Source organism: Pristis pectinata, chromosome 9, assembly GCF_009764475.1.
Source record: "Pristis pectinata isolate sPriPec2 chromosome 9, sPriPec2.1.pri, whole genome shotgun sequence".
In the NCBI taxonomy this organism is placed as follows: Eukaryota; Metazoa; Chordata; class Chondrichthyes; order Rhinopristiformes; family Pristidae; genus Pristis; species Pristis pectinata.
Window position 1 is genome coordinate 93,534,975 of NC_067413.1, and position 12,624 is coordinate 93,547,598.

General features: G+C 49.5%; 1 protein-coding gene across 1 annotated transcript in view; it reads right to left on the reverse strand.

Annotated features, from left to right (window-relative positions):
- rad21b (RAD21 cohesin complex component b) overlaps positions 1–4,231 on the reverse strand; it is a 41,195-nt gene extending 36,964 nt beyond the window's left edge. Inside the window, exon 1 of the mRNA XM_052023103.1 lies at positions 4,074–4,231. The gene's annotated coding sequence lies outside the window, so the exon portion shown is untranslated. The remainder of the gene's footprint in view (positions 1–4,073) is intronic.
- Between the last annotated feature and the right edge of the window lie 8,393 nt (positions 4,232–12,624).

A 12,624-nucleotide genomic window follows, 5' to 3' on the forward strand; every position in this document is an offset into this window, starting at 1 on the left:
GAGAATTCTCATTTTATTATGATGATCAATTAAACTTAACCTTTTGAAAACACAGTGCTCTTTATTTCTTACTACAAAATTCTCAATTTTTGAAAACTTCAAATGCTAAATCATCTTGGAAATGAATCTTCAACAGTTCCACTGACCTGCATGAAGCTAAGTTCTATTGGGTTGAACTCTATTGTTAACTATTAGAATTATTTTTTTACATTAATTTTTAATTCTATTCCAAATAAATTGTTATGTCATTCATTATTTTATCCCAAGGGAAGACATTTTGAAAGAATGGTACCTTTCAAATCCCCTTGTAACACCTTAAAGTACTGCATAGCCAATTATTTACCTCTGAAATACATAGTTCAAAGTGTCCACTGATACCACTGTGCCAGCCAGGAATAGGACTCTCAATCAAGTTGCTCAGCAAACTATGTTTATTTAAACAAAACACTACAGCAAACAGTCCACATTTAGTCTATTTAAATGAGTCTATTTAAATTAAACGTGGCTATTTAAATAGTATGGATTACAGCAAACATAATTCATTACCAAAATATCATCTTTCTCTGATAAGATCATATTTATTCTGAAATGAATGCAGGGGCGTTATGTAATAATCAATTACAATTGCAGCAGAAAGCATGGAGTGCAGGGTAGTTACAAGGAAACTGTAAAGTCAATCCTAGTCCCTGATTAACAGATTGAATGGTACCTGCATTCTAGCTGAGAATAATGGCGCCACACCATTTAGCAGTCACTGTAACAGCCAATTTGCTCACAGTCAAGGTCCCACATAAAACAAATGAGATGAATAATCAGCAACACATGAAATGCTGGAGGAACTCAGCGGGTCAGGTAGCATCGATGAAGGGAAATGGACAGATGACGTTTCAGGTTGAGCCCCATCATCAGGACTGGAAAGGAGGAGTGGAGAAGCCAGTATAAAAAGGTGGGGAGGTGGGGGAAAGTGGAGCAAGAGCTGGTGGGTCATAAGTGGATCCAGTTGAGAGGGGGTTGATGGGCAGGTGGGGAGTGGGGGTGGAGAAAGGAAAGAGTGGGAATGATACAAGCTGGGAGGTGATAGGTGGAAGTGACCAAGGGCTGAAGAAGATGGAATCTGATAGGAGGACAGGGGTACCATGAAATAAAGGGAAGGAGGTGAGGAGGGGAACTGGAGGGAGGAATGTGTGGGTGGTGGGCAGATAGAGAAGGTGGGATGGGCTGGTGGGATAAGGGGAAAAAAAAGTTAAATGTTCTGGTCATGGCCATTAAGAGTGACCAGCATATCCTTTTCTAGTAACAATCTAGAACCTCATTACTTAATAGCATTATGCACTGCAAACCTGGGACAGAACATTATGACAAATGACAGTATGACCTGAGCCAATTTACTCCTATGGGTTTTCTGTTCTGATGTTACCACTTACTGGGTAATTTCACATCTCAAGAATACAAATTTGAAAACAGATGTGCTATAATGGAAATTACACCACTAAATTTAGAAAGGAACAAGAGAAAATACAGATAGTGTATTTGTTCACTACCCCTAGGTTTACAGAACACAATGGCTACCCTGGGGAAATAAAGAACTGTGTGATGAGAAAAACAAGGCTTTTGGCAGGTGAAAAGACAACGCTATACAAGAACGTAATTCAAGCGTTAGAATCATGTGTGTGCCATTGATATTAAGCATACAAGCTATGCTGCAGCCTATATTTATAATTCTTACCTTAAAAAGTTTCAAATATGATGTCTCCAACTGAAAATATTTACTCAAGATCAAATTTGTTTGCATTATATTTTTTCCTTCTTTAAAAAAGTCTGCGAATGGAGCATATCCTTTATGGCCCTGATACTTTAAACAAAAGCTCTCCAAAGTGACTGACAAAGTCAGGAGTATGCAAAACACCTTCAGCTGTAGAATGGCGCAAAATTACACCACAGTATTTCCATTGTTCAGGTTGCTTACCTCCGAATACTTAATTTATTCAAACAAATTTTGTAATGGAACCATGGTTAAAATATATCAAAACACATACATTGACAACAGTTAGCACTTGTACAATATCTAACTGTCAGCAGATGGGTTTTCAAAGACAGGGTTTATCATAGATGTAAAATCCCCAAAAACACAGTTGCAGGATTGGAGATTTTATATTAGCATTCTGATTGGCTAGTGGCAGATTTGTGTGCACCTTAAATGATCTACCAGAAATGTTACACAAGAGCCATTTAACTAGGAGTAATTCAATAATTATATCAATAAAACAAATTGAATTTCAGACCTGAGTTTTTTTAACCTAATATTTAGAAGGGAAAAGTACTATTATTGAAGGTCTCTCACTTACACAATTCTTGTTACAAGTCAACTACACAATTCTTGTTACAAGTCAACTTTTCTTCAGACACGAAACACAAGCTCTTGTGTAATGCCAATCTGGCCTGAAAAGATGTCACATAGAATCAAGTCATAAATTCAACATCCCCATTGACTCCTGGGAATCTTTGGCCCACGACTACTCAAATCGGAGAAGGAATATTCAGGATGGTACTGAGAACCTTACGTGTACGCATCAAGAACAAGCAGAAGTCGTGTGTAAATGATGGAAGGAATGCACCAATTACCCACCCCATCTGCTACCTTCTGCCCCATCTAAGGAAGAGTGCTGTACTGGCCTCATTAGCTACCTTGGAACTTAGAAAACCAGATCGAACAAGTCATCTTCCAACCCTAGGGAACAACAGCACTTTTGTTTCGCCCCACACAAATACCCAATAATTCAGTTCATTATATTTGAGTTGTTTTGAGCAACTATTAACTTAGCGAAAATATTCTCGAGTCTATAAATCCTATTAGAGACCAAATCCTACATTCTGCATAAAGGTTATGACCAAAATAATGATTCAATGTTCCATTACAATTCCAAAAAGTTGGCGCCTGGCGTCTTCTTTCAACGCATAATAAACGGACCTTCCAAACAAGAATGCAAATAGCATATCCAACCTATTTTTAGAAAGTAAAAGCGACTTAGGCGGCAATACCATAAACAGTTTTCACTTCAGCTTTGCAGAAAAACATGCCCATCCCGTCACTGCACACAAGACAAAAATTTAACATTTAGATGCTACGCTGGTTGCTCATTTCGTGAACAAAGGTACTTCCGTGACATTGTACAGTAGGGAAATTGAGTAAGTTTTTTTCTCCTCCTGGGCTGCCATGGGCTAACAGATCAGGACAAGAGAAAATACTTTTCCTATGTTGTTATGTCGAAAACAATTTAATACGAGATAGGAACCTCACGGACGTGGGGTCAACGTAGAAACATCCGGAACCTTTCTAGTTCGGTAATGTTAATGGGGCAACGAACAATGTTGTAAAACAGGACTGCGCCTCAGAGCTGTGTTGTTCAGGCGCCCCAAGCACTGCAGAGGAACTGACTCCAGTTCAATTGCAGCGGGCACAACACGTAGAAAACTAGAACTGGCCCCCAATAAAGCGCGGGTTAAAGAGAAAGCCTTCGGGTCGCGTAAAATCTGAGCAGAACGGCGCATCTGAAGGCAGCGCCGCAATTTACCGGGGGAATAACCGAAAGGCCTGTGTGAAATGGAGCGGGGGGGGGGGGGGGTGGTGGAGACACACACTGAGTTATCAAACAATCTTAGGGTCGTCATCTAGCCGATGCACAAACCTAAAATGAATTGCCAAACAGCCCGGGCCGCAATGAGACAGCGGCCGGACCCAGCCGCTTCTCAGGAGCAGGGCTAGCAGGCAATCCAGCAACTCGAGGTCGGGGACAAGGCCTCGTCTCGTCCGCTGGCGCCATTTTACCCGCATCGCCGGCTCTCTCTCCCAGCAAAAGGGGAAGGATGTCCTCTCCCCCGCGGGTTGCTCAGCTCTCCTCCCGCCGGTACACGGCGGTGCAGGGATCCTGCTCCCCGGGCCGGAGGCCCAGGTCCGGGCAACGGGCCTCTCCGCTTCCACCACCGCTGAGGCCCGCCTCCGTTCGTCCTCGGCCGCAAATATAAAACCCTCACGCCCGGTGGCCGCGGGCTCGGTTACCCGCGCCATCACTTACGGGTAAGAAGTGCAGGACCGCTGCTCGGTTCGCCTCCCCCCGCCGGCCGGCCGCTCGCCCGCCAGGTCCGGAGCCGCTCCGCACGGCCGCCAGCCAGCGCTCGACAAGATGGCGGCGCCCGCTGCCACTTCCCGCCCAAAGAGGTTCAAACACACCGGATGTTTACGGCGCAACCGCGGGGGGAGGGAGGAGAGTGAGTGAGTGAGTGAGTGAGTGAGTGAGGAGGGAGGGGAGGGGGAGAGAGGGGAGGGAGGGGAGGGGGAGAGGGGAGGGGGGGAGGGAGGGGGGGGAGAGGGGAGGGAGGGGGGGGGAGAGGGGAGGGGGGGGGAGGGAGGGGGGGGGAGAGGGGAGGGGGGGAGGGAGGGGGGGGAGAGGGGGAGGGGGGGGAGGGAGGGGGGGGGAGAGGGGAGGGGGGGAGGGAGGGGGAGGGAGGGGGGAGGGAGGGGGGGAGAGGGGAGGGGGGGAGGGGGAGAGGGGAGGGGGGGAGGGGGCGAGGGAGGGGGGGAGGGGGAGAGGGAGGGGGGGAGGGGGAGAGGGGAGGGGGGAGGAGGGGGGGGAGAGGGGAGGGGGGGAGGGGGAGAGGGGAGGGGGGGAGGGGGAGGGGAGGGGAGGGGGGAGGGGGGAGGGGGAGGGGGGGAGGGGGAGGGGGGAGGGGGGAGGGAGGGGGGGGAGGGGGGGAGGGAGGGGGGGGGAGGGGAGGGGAGGGGGGGGAGGGGAGGGGAGGGGGGGGAGGGGGGGGAGGGAGGGAGGGGAGGGGGAGGGGGGGGAGGAGGGGGGGGGGAGGGAGGGAGGGGGAGGGAGGGATGGGAGGGGGGAGGGGGGAGGGGAGGGGGGGGAGGGAGGGAGGGGAGGGGAGGGGGAGGGGGGAGGGAGGGGGGAGGAGGGAGGGAGGGGAGGGGGAGGGAGGGGGGGAGGGAGGGGGGAGGGAGGGAGGGAGGGGGGGGAGGGGGAGGGAGGGAGGGGGAGGGAGGGGAGGGGGAGGGGGGGGAGGGGAGGGGGGGGAGGGGGAGAGGGAGGGGGAGGGGGGGGAGGGGAGGGGGGGGAGGGGGAGAGGGAGGGGGAGGGGGGGAGAGGGGAGGGAGGGGGGAGGGAGTGAGGGGGAGTGAGGGAGTGAGGGAGGGGGAGGGGGGGGGGGGAGGAGAGGGAGGGGGGAGAGGGGAGGGAGGGGGAGGGGGGGAGGGAGAGGGGGGGGAGGGAGGGGGGAGAGGGAGAGGGAGGGGGGGGAGGGAGAGGGGGGGGAGGGAGGGGGGAGAGGGAGAGGGGGGGAGGGAGGGGGGGGGAGGGAGAGGGAGGGGGGAGGGAGGGGGGGGAGGGGAGGGGGGAGGGGGGGGAGGGGGAGGGAGAGTGAGGGAGGGGGGAGGGGGGGGAGGGAGAGGGAGGGGGGGAGGGGGGGGGAGGGAGAGGGAGGGGGGGAGGGAGGGGGGAGGGAGTGAGGGGGGGAGGGAGGGGGGAGGGAGTGAGGGGGGGGGAGGGAGTGAGGGGGGAGAGGGGGGGGAGGGAGGGGGAGGGGGGGGAGGGGGGAGAGAGGGGGGGGAGGGGGGAGGGAGGAGGGGGGGAGGGAGGAGGGGGGAGGGAGGGGGGGAGGGAGAGGGAGGGGGGGAGGGGGGAGGGAGGGGGGGAGGGAGAGGGAGGGGGGGAGGGAGGGGGGAGGGAGTGAGGGGGGGAGAGGGGGGGGGAGGGAGGGGGAGGGAGGGGGAGGGGGGAGGGAGGGGGGAGGAAGGAGGGGGGGAGGGAGGGGAGGGAGGGGGGGAGGGAGAGGGAGGGGGGGGAGGGGGGAGGGAGAGGGAGGGGGGGGAGGGGGGAGGGAGGGGGGGAGGGAGGGGGGGGAGGGAGGGGGGAGGGAGTGAGGGGGGGGAGGGAGAGTGAGGGAGGGAGAAAGGGGGGGAGGAGAGTGAGGGAGGGGGGAGAGAGGGAGGGAATGAGTGAGGGAGAGAGGGAGGGGGGGCAGGAGTGAAGGACGGGAAAGTGAGGGGGTGAGAGGGGGCAGGAGTGAAGGAGGGGAAAGTGAGGGGGGTGAGAGGGGGCAGGAGTGAAGGAGGGGAAAGTGAGGGGGCCGACAGGGGCCAGGAGTGAAGGAGGGGAAAGTGAGGGGGACAGGAGTGGAGGAGGGCAAAGTGAGGGGGCAGAGTGAGGGGTGTGAGAGGGGGCAGGAGTGAAGGAGGGGAAAGTGAGGGGCAGAGTGAGGGGGGTGAGAGGGGGCAGGAGTGAAGGAGGGGAAGTGAGGGGGGCAGGAGGGGAAATGAAGGGGGCAGAGTGAGAGGGGGCAGGAGTGAGGACGGGGAGAGGGAGTGAGAGGGGGCAGGAGTGAGGGGGAAGGGGTGAGAGGGGGAATGGGGGAAGGGGTGAGAGGGGCCAGGGTGAGGGGGGAATGGGGGAAGGGGTGAAAGGGGGCAGGAGGGAGTGTGAGGGGCAGGAGTGGGTAGGGAGAGTGAGAGGGGGCAGGAGTGGGGAGGGAGAGTGAGAGGGGGAAGATGAGGCAGAGGTGGGGGAGAGTGAGAGGGGGCAGGAGTGAGGATGGGGGAGAGTAAAGGGGGCAAAGAGGGGGACAGATCAGGCAGGAGTGAGGGGAGAGAGTGAGAGGGAGCAGATGGGGCAGGAGTGGGGAGAGAGTGAGAGGGGGCAGATGAGGCAGGAGTGAGGGGAGAGAGGGCAGATGGGGCAGGAGTGAGGGAAGAGAGTGAGAGGGGGACAGCAGGCAGGAGTGAGGGAAGAGAGTGAGAGTGAAAGGGAGCAGATGGGGCAGGAGTGAGGGGAGAGAGGGCAGATGGGACAGGAGTGAGGGGAGAGTGAGAGGGGGCAGATGGGGCAGGAGTGAGGGGAGAGAGTGAGAGGGAGCAGATGGGGCAGGAATGAGGGGATAGAGTGAGGGGGCAGGCAGGGCAAGAATGAGAGGCAGCAGGCAGGGCAGGAGTGAGGGGAAATTAAGAACAGGCAGGAGTGAGGGAAGAGAGTGAAGGGGCATTTGGGGTAGGAGTGAGGTGAGAGGGGGCAGACGGGACAGGAGTGAGGAGGGCAGAGGGGGCAAGAGTGAGGGGGTAGATGGGGCAGGAGTGTGGGGAGAGAGTGAGAGGGGACAGATGGGGCAGGAATGAGGGGTGAGTATTTGAACTGTGTGGCTAAGCACAGCTCAAACGCCACCTTTAAATTCGCTGAAGACTCAGCAGAATCTCAGATGGCGACAAGGAGGCATACAGGAGTGAGATAGATCGGCTGGTTGAGTGGAGCCACAACAACACCCTTGCACTCAACGTCAGCAAGACCAAGGAATAGATTGTGGACTTCAGGAAGGGGAAGCCGGGAGAACACACACCAGTCCCCATTGAGGGTCAGTGGTGGAAAGGGTGAGCATCTTCAAGTTCTGGGCGTCAACATCTCAGAGAATCTATCCTGGGTCCAACACATTGGTGCAATCACGAAGAAGGCACACTAGTGGCTCTACTTGGTTAGGAGTTTGAGGAGATTTGGTGTGTCACCAATGACTCTTACAAATTTCTATAGCTGTACGGTGGAGAGCATTCTGACTGGTTGTATCACAGCCCGCTATGGAGGTTCCAATGCACAGGATCGCAAGAGGCTGCAGAGAGTTATAGACTCAGGCAGCTCCGTCATTGGTATTGGTTTATTATTGTCACTTTTACCGAGGTACAGTGAAAAACTTGTCTTGCATACCGATTGTACAGATCAATTCATTACACAGTGCAGTTACATTGGGTTAGTACAGAGTGCATTGATGTTGACAGGCTGTTGGTGATGTTCACTCGTAGGAACTTGAAGCTCTCAGCCCTCTCGACCTCAGCGCCATTGATGTAGACAGGTGCATGTACGCCACCCCCTTTCCTGAAGTCAATGACCAGCTCTTTTGTTGACATTGAGGGAAAGGTTGTTGTCATGACACCATTCCACTAAGCCCTCTATCTCCTTCCTGTACTCCAACTCATTGCCGTTTGAGATACGGCCCACTACAGTGGTATCATCTGCAAACTTGTAGGTGGAGTTAGAGCAGAATCTGGCCACACAGTCATGAGTGTATAGAGAGTCGAGTAGAGGGCTGAGGACGCAGCCTTGTGGGGCACCAGTGTTGAGAATAATTGTGCCATAGATATTGCTGCCTATCCTTACTGATTGCGGTCTGTCGGTTAGAAAGTCAAGGAACCAGTTACAGAGGGAGGTGTTGAGTCCTAGGTCTCGGAGTTTGGTGACAAGTTTGCTTGGGATTATTGTACTGAAGGCAGAGCTGTAATCAATAAACAATAGTCTAATGTAGGTGTCTTTACTGTCCAGATGCTCCAGAGCTGAGTGTAGGGCCAGGGAGATGGTGTCCACTGTGGACCTGTTTCAGCGATAGGCAAATTGCGGTGGGTCAAGATTGCCTGGTAGGCTGGAGTTGATATGTGCCATGACCAACCTCTCAAAGCACTTCATGATGGTGGATGTCAGAGCCACTGGTCGGTAGTCATTGAGGGCACAACCTTCTCACCATCGAGAACATCTTCAAGACTCGGTGCCTCAAGAAGGCGAAATCCATCATTAAGGACCCTCACCGTCTGGGACATGCCCTTTTCTCATTACTACCATCGGGGAGGAGGTACAGGAGCCTGAAGACCCACACTCAATGACTCAGGAACAGCTTCTTCCACTCCGCCGTCTGATTTCCGAACAGTCCATGAATCCATGAATACTACCTCATTATTCCTTTTTTTTAACACTATTTATTTGTTTTGTATTTTATAGTAATTTTATGTCTTTGCACTGTACTGCTGCCACAAAACAACAAATTTCATGACATACTCATTGGACAGTGAAGTCTAATTGAAACTAAAATTGTACACAGCACTCCAGGTGTGGCCTGAGATGGCCCATTTTTTGGCAATTTTGGCTGAACATGGTTATGAATGTTTCAGCCTTGTCTTTGGTATTTGTATACTGGGTCCTGCCACTGTTGAGGATGGCAATGTTCTTGGAGCCTCCTATACAATGCCCACCACCATTCATGTTTTGACTATTGTTTACATGTTTCTAAAAAATACTTTGAATTCCATTTTCTCAACTGCTGCTCTATTGCATATTTCTTCTTTTACTTTCATATTCCTTTACTCGGATATCTTCTGCATTTTTCTACCTCATCGATCTAATGTTTGTGATAAGCTTCCTTTTTCTTCATTTTAATCTCTACATTTAGTTAACCAGGAAGCTGATATTTACACTTTGTGATAATGTGTCTATTTCTGATATATTTCCTTTTTTTAAGATCCTTCATTGTTTAATTTCTGTTTTTGCCTACCATTTTTTGATTTCAATCCACCTGAGCCATATTCTTTCTCGAATCTCTAGTTACCCTTCTTCTATTTGAGTATTTTTAGTTCAGACCATTTTAAACTGAATAATACTATGATCCATGTTTCCAAATGCAATTCCAGTGAAACAAGCCTCAGCTATCCCACTTCATTTCCGGAATTAAATTCAATACTGCTTTCTTGTTGGGCTGGAAATGCACTGATCAAGAATGCTTTATTCGATATATTCAAAAAAATTCTTAATTGTCCCTGTTCCTACCCCAGAGTGTAATGATGCAGCCCTATAAAACTCTGGTTAGACTACACTTAGAGTACTGTGTCTGGTTCTGGTCGCCTCATTATAGGAAGGATGTGGAAGCATTGGAAAGGGTGCAGAGGAGATTTACCAGGATGCTGCCCGGTTTAGAGAGTATGCATTATGAGGAGAGACTAAGGGAGCTAGGGCTTTACTCTTTGGAGAGGAGGATGAGAGGAGACATGATATAGGTGTACAAAATATTGAGGAATAGATAGAGTGGACAGCCGGCGCCTCTTTCCCAGGGCACCAATGCTCAATACTAGAGGTCATGGCTTTAAAGTAATGGGTGGGAGGTTCAAGGGAGATATCAGAGGAAGGTTGGGGCATGGAATGCGCTGTGTGGGGCGGTGGTGGAGGCAGGTACATTGGTCAAATTCAAGAGATTACTATATAGGCATATGGAGGAATTAAAAATAGAGGGATATGTGGGAGGAAGGGGTTATATAGTCTAAGGCGAGGTTTAAAGGTCGGCACAACATTGTGGGTCAAGGGGCCTGTATTGTGCTGTACCGTTCTATGTTCTATTAAAATAATTGAATTTTCTCCTGCTTCACATCTATTCCTGAAATTGTTTCATGTCTTACTGTATGTTTGCGTGCAAAACTGTTTTTCTACCTTCCCACCATTTGATGACTAATTTGAAAATATAAATAATGTTATTTTTGAATGTTTTAACAGTATTTGTTCCAAATTGATATACACATGTAAATGGCATGATGTAAATATCAAAAAATAATTTCAATTTTATTAGTGAATGTTTATATAAAAATCTATAAATCATTTCTCTTTCATACAGGATACAAGTTCACTTTCAGCAATGGCAATCATGTGCATCATCCAAGTGAGGCTGTACTAATATCAGGTTAACTCCAGATGTTTTCGCAATTTCAATTGCAACAGATCCTGCTGTAAATAAACCAATGCTTCTTTCAAGAGGGGATTTGCGTGTAGAGCAATGAGGAGACCTTGTTATGTTAAAGATGCATGTCGGTTTTTGACTTGGGTAACATAATCTAAAATTGGTTGATTAATGTCAATGACATAAGGCTGGATACAAATCTTTAAGCAGTTTCACCTTATCAGTTGTGGAATGCACAAAATAACTTAAATAGCTCATAATAATGTTAACCTCGCCACAAAATAAAATACTTATAATATAGACTCAATATTGTTGTAGGCAATATATTAATTTTGTCGATTTTTTCCCCCCACTTGCTCAAACAAGGATTGCCCTGAGCTATGATGGATGCCCTCATCTTTGGGAGTTGAATACTTAACCTTTGATACCTGAATAGTCATGCCAGTTAAACTAAGCTTTTTTTTCTGTGGATGGACGATCCTGGCAAATATTCCCTGCTACTTCAAAATGAATATGGTCATTTTGAAACAATTAGTCTAGGTAGAATCCCAGACTTTGATTTGAAAATGGATAAAGTCACATAGACTGACTGACATAAGCAACAACTCCTCCAGGTCTGCTTGTAAAGTTTATGTTAAACCTTAATTAGTTAACTTTAATTGAGAGCAACATCAACATAATTCATATTCAGGCATTTCTCAAAATGACATTAAATACAACCATGAATTATGGACTAGTAAGCATAACATCTGGTCAGGAAATTACTGAGTCCATAATGTTGGACTGAGAGATTCAACACCTTGGAACATTTCACTTGCTGATGAAGAATCAGAGTGGTCAAGTCATACCTGATGAAATTGATTGAAATTTGTGGAGTGTTGGTTGAAGTAATGATCATTGTTATAATCATAAAGTAAGGACAATGAGCATGGGATTGTGGAAATTTACAATGCATTGAGCCTATCTTAGCTAGTTTTACCACAAACTTCAAAATTTGGAGCAATAAAATGAACTTGTAGGAAGTGTTCTCACAAATCCATGGAGAAACAAATCATTCATATAGGCAATTTCCAAGAGTGTTACATCTCTCATTTACACCTTGAGGCTTTTAAGTGGCCAGACTGACTTTCAGAGTTCTGTGGCATTTTTACATTGCTATAATACAGGGATACATCATCGCTTAAAAAATGAAAATAAAATCCTACAGGTGCAGGAAATAAAATAAAAACAGAAAATGCTGGAAATGCATTTTCACCACTTGACTGTCTTGCCCATCAGAATCACAGCATGAACACGACGCAAAACAGCCCGTCGGAGGCACAAGACGTTCTGCAAATGCTGGAATCTGGAGCAAGATGCACAAAATGCTGGAGGAACTCAGCAGGTCAGGCAGCATCTCCGCAGGGAAGTAAACAATTGACGTTTCGGGTCGAGACCCTTCATCAGGACTGAATCGGAACCTCGAATGCCTGACATGCTGAGTTCCTCCAGCAATTTGTGTATATTGCAGAACAGCCCGTCCATGCTCGAGAACCTGCAGCAAATCGCATGGACTCAGTTGATGCCAATTCTGATACTAAAGATCGAAAACATTCATCAGACCAGGCAGCAGTTAGGTCAACGTGAACGTTCTTGGCTTGCATGAGCGCGAAAGAAAAATTGAGAAAGATCTGCACGTTCTCTTTGTGTATCACTCGCTCTGCAGACCATCAGCTGCATCATGTTTTGTGTCAAATAAAGTTTGATTCGTTTAGTGAATTTTGCTCTTCACTCTAAACTTTCTTTGTCTATTTGTCTTGTCTGCAATATCAAGCGGGAGTGCGCCACCGACGGGGACGAATGACTGAAATCATTGCAAGGTAATTGGCGACCAAGCCATCTTTCATGTGCGATTCCACTTATCAAAAAATAGACTTTATTCATAATAAAAATAAATATATGCACAAAGGGAGAAACAGTGCAAATAAAAACTTTTGCATTCGCGGTGGTTGCAATGTGGTGAGGGTTGGCGAGTTGAGCGAAGGGGCGATCCCTGCAGCGGGCGGCTGCCCATCAGCCTGATGCAGAGGCGCGGGCGGGCGGAGCGCGGCTGACGTCGTG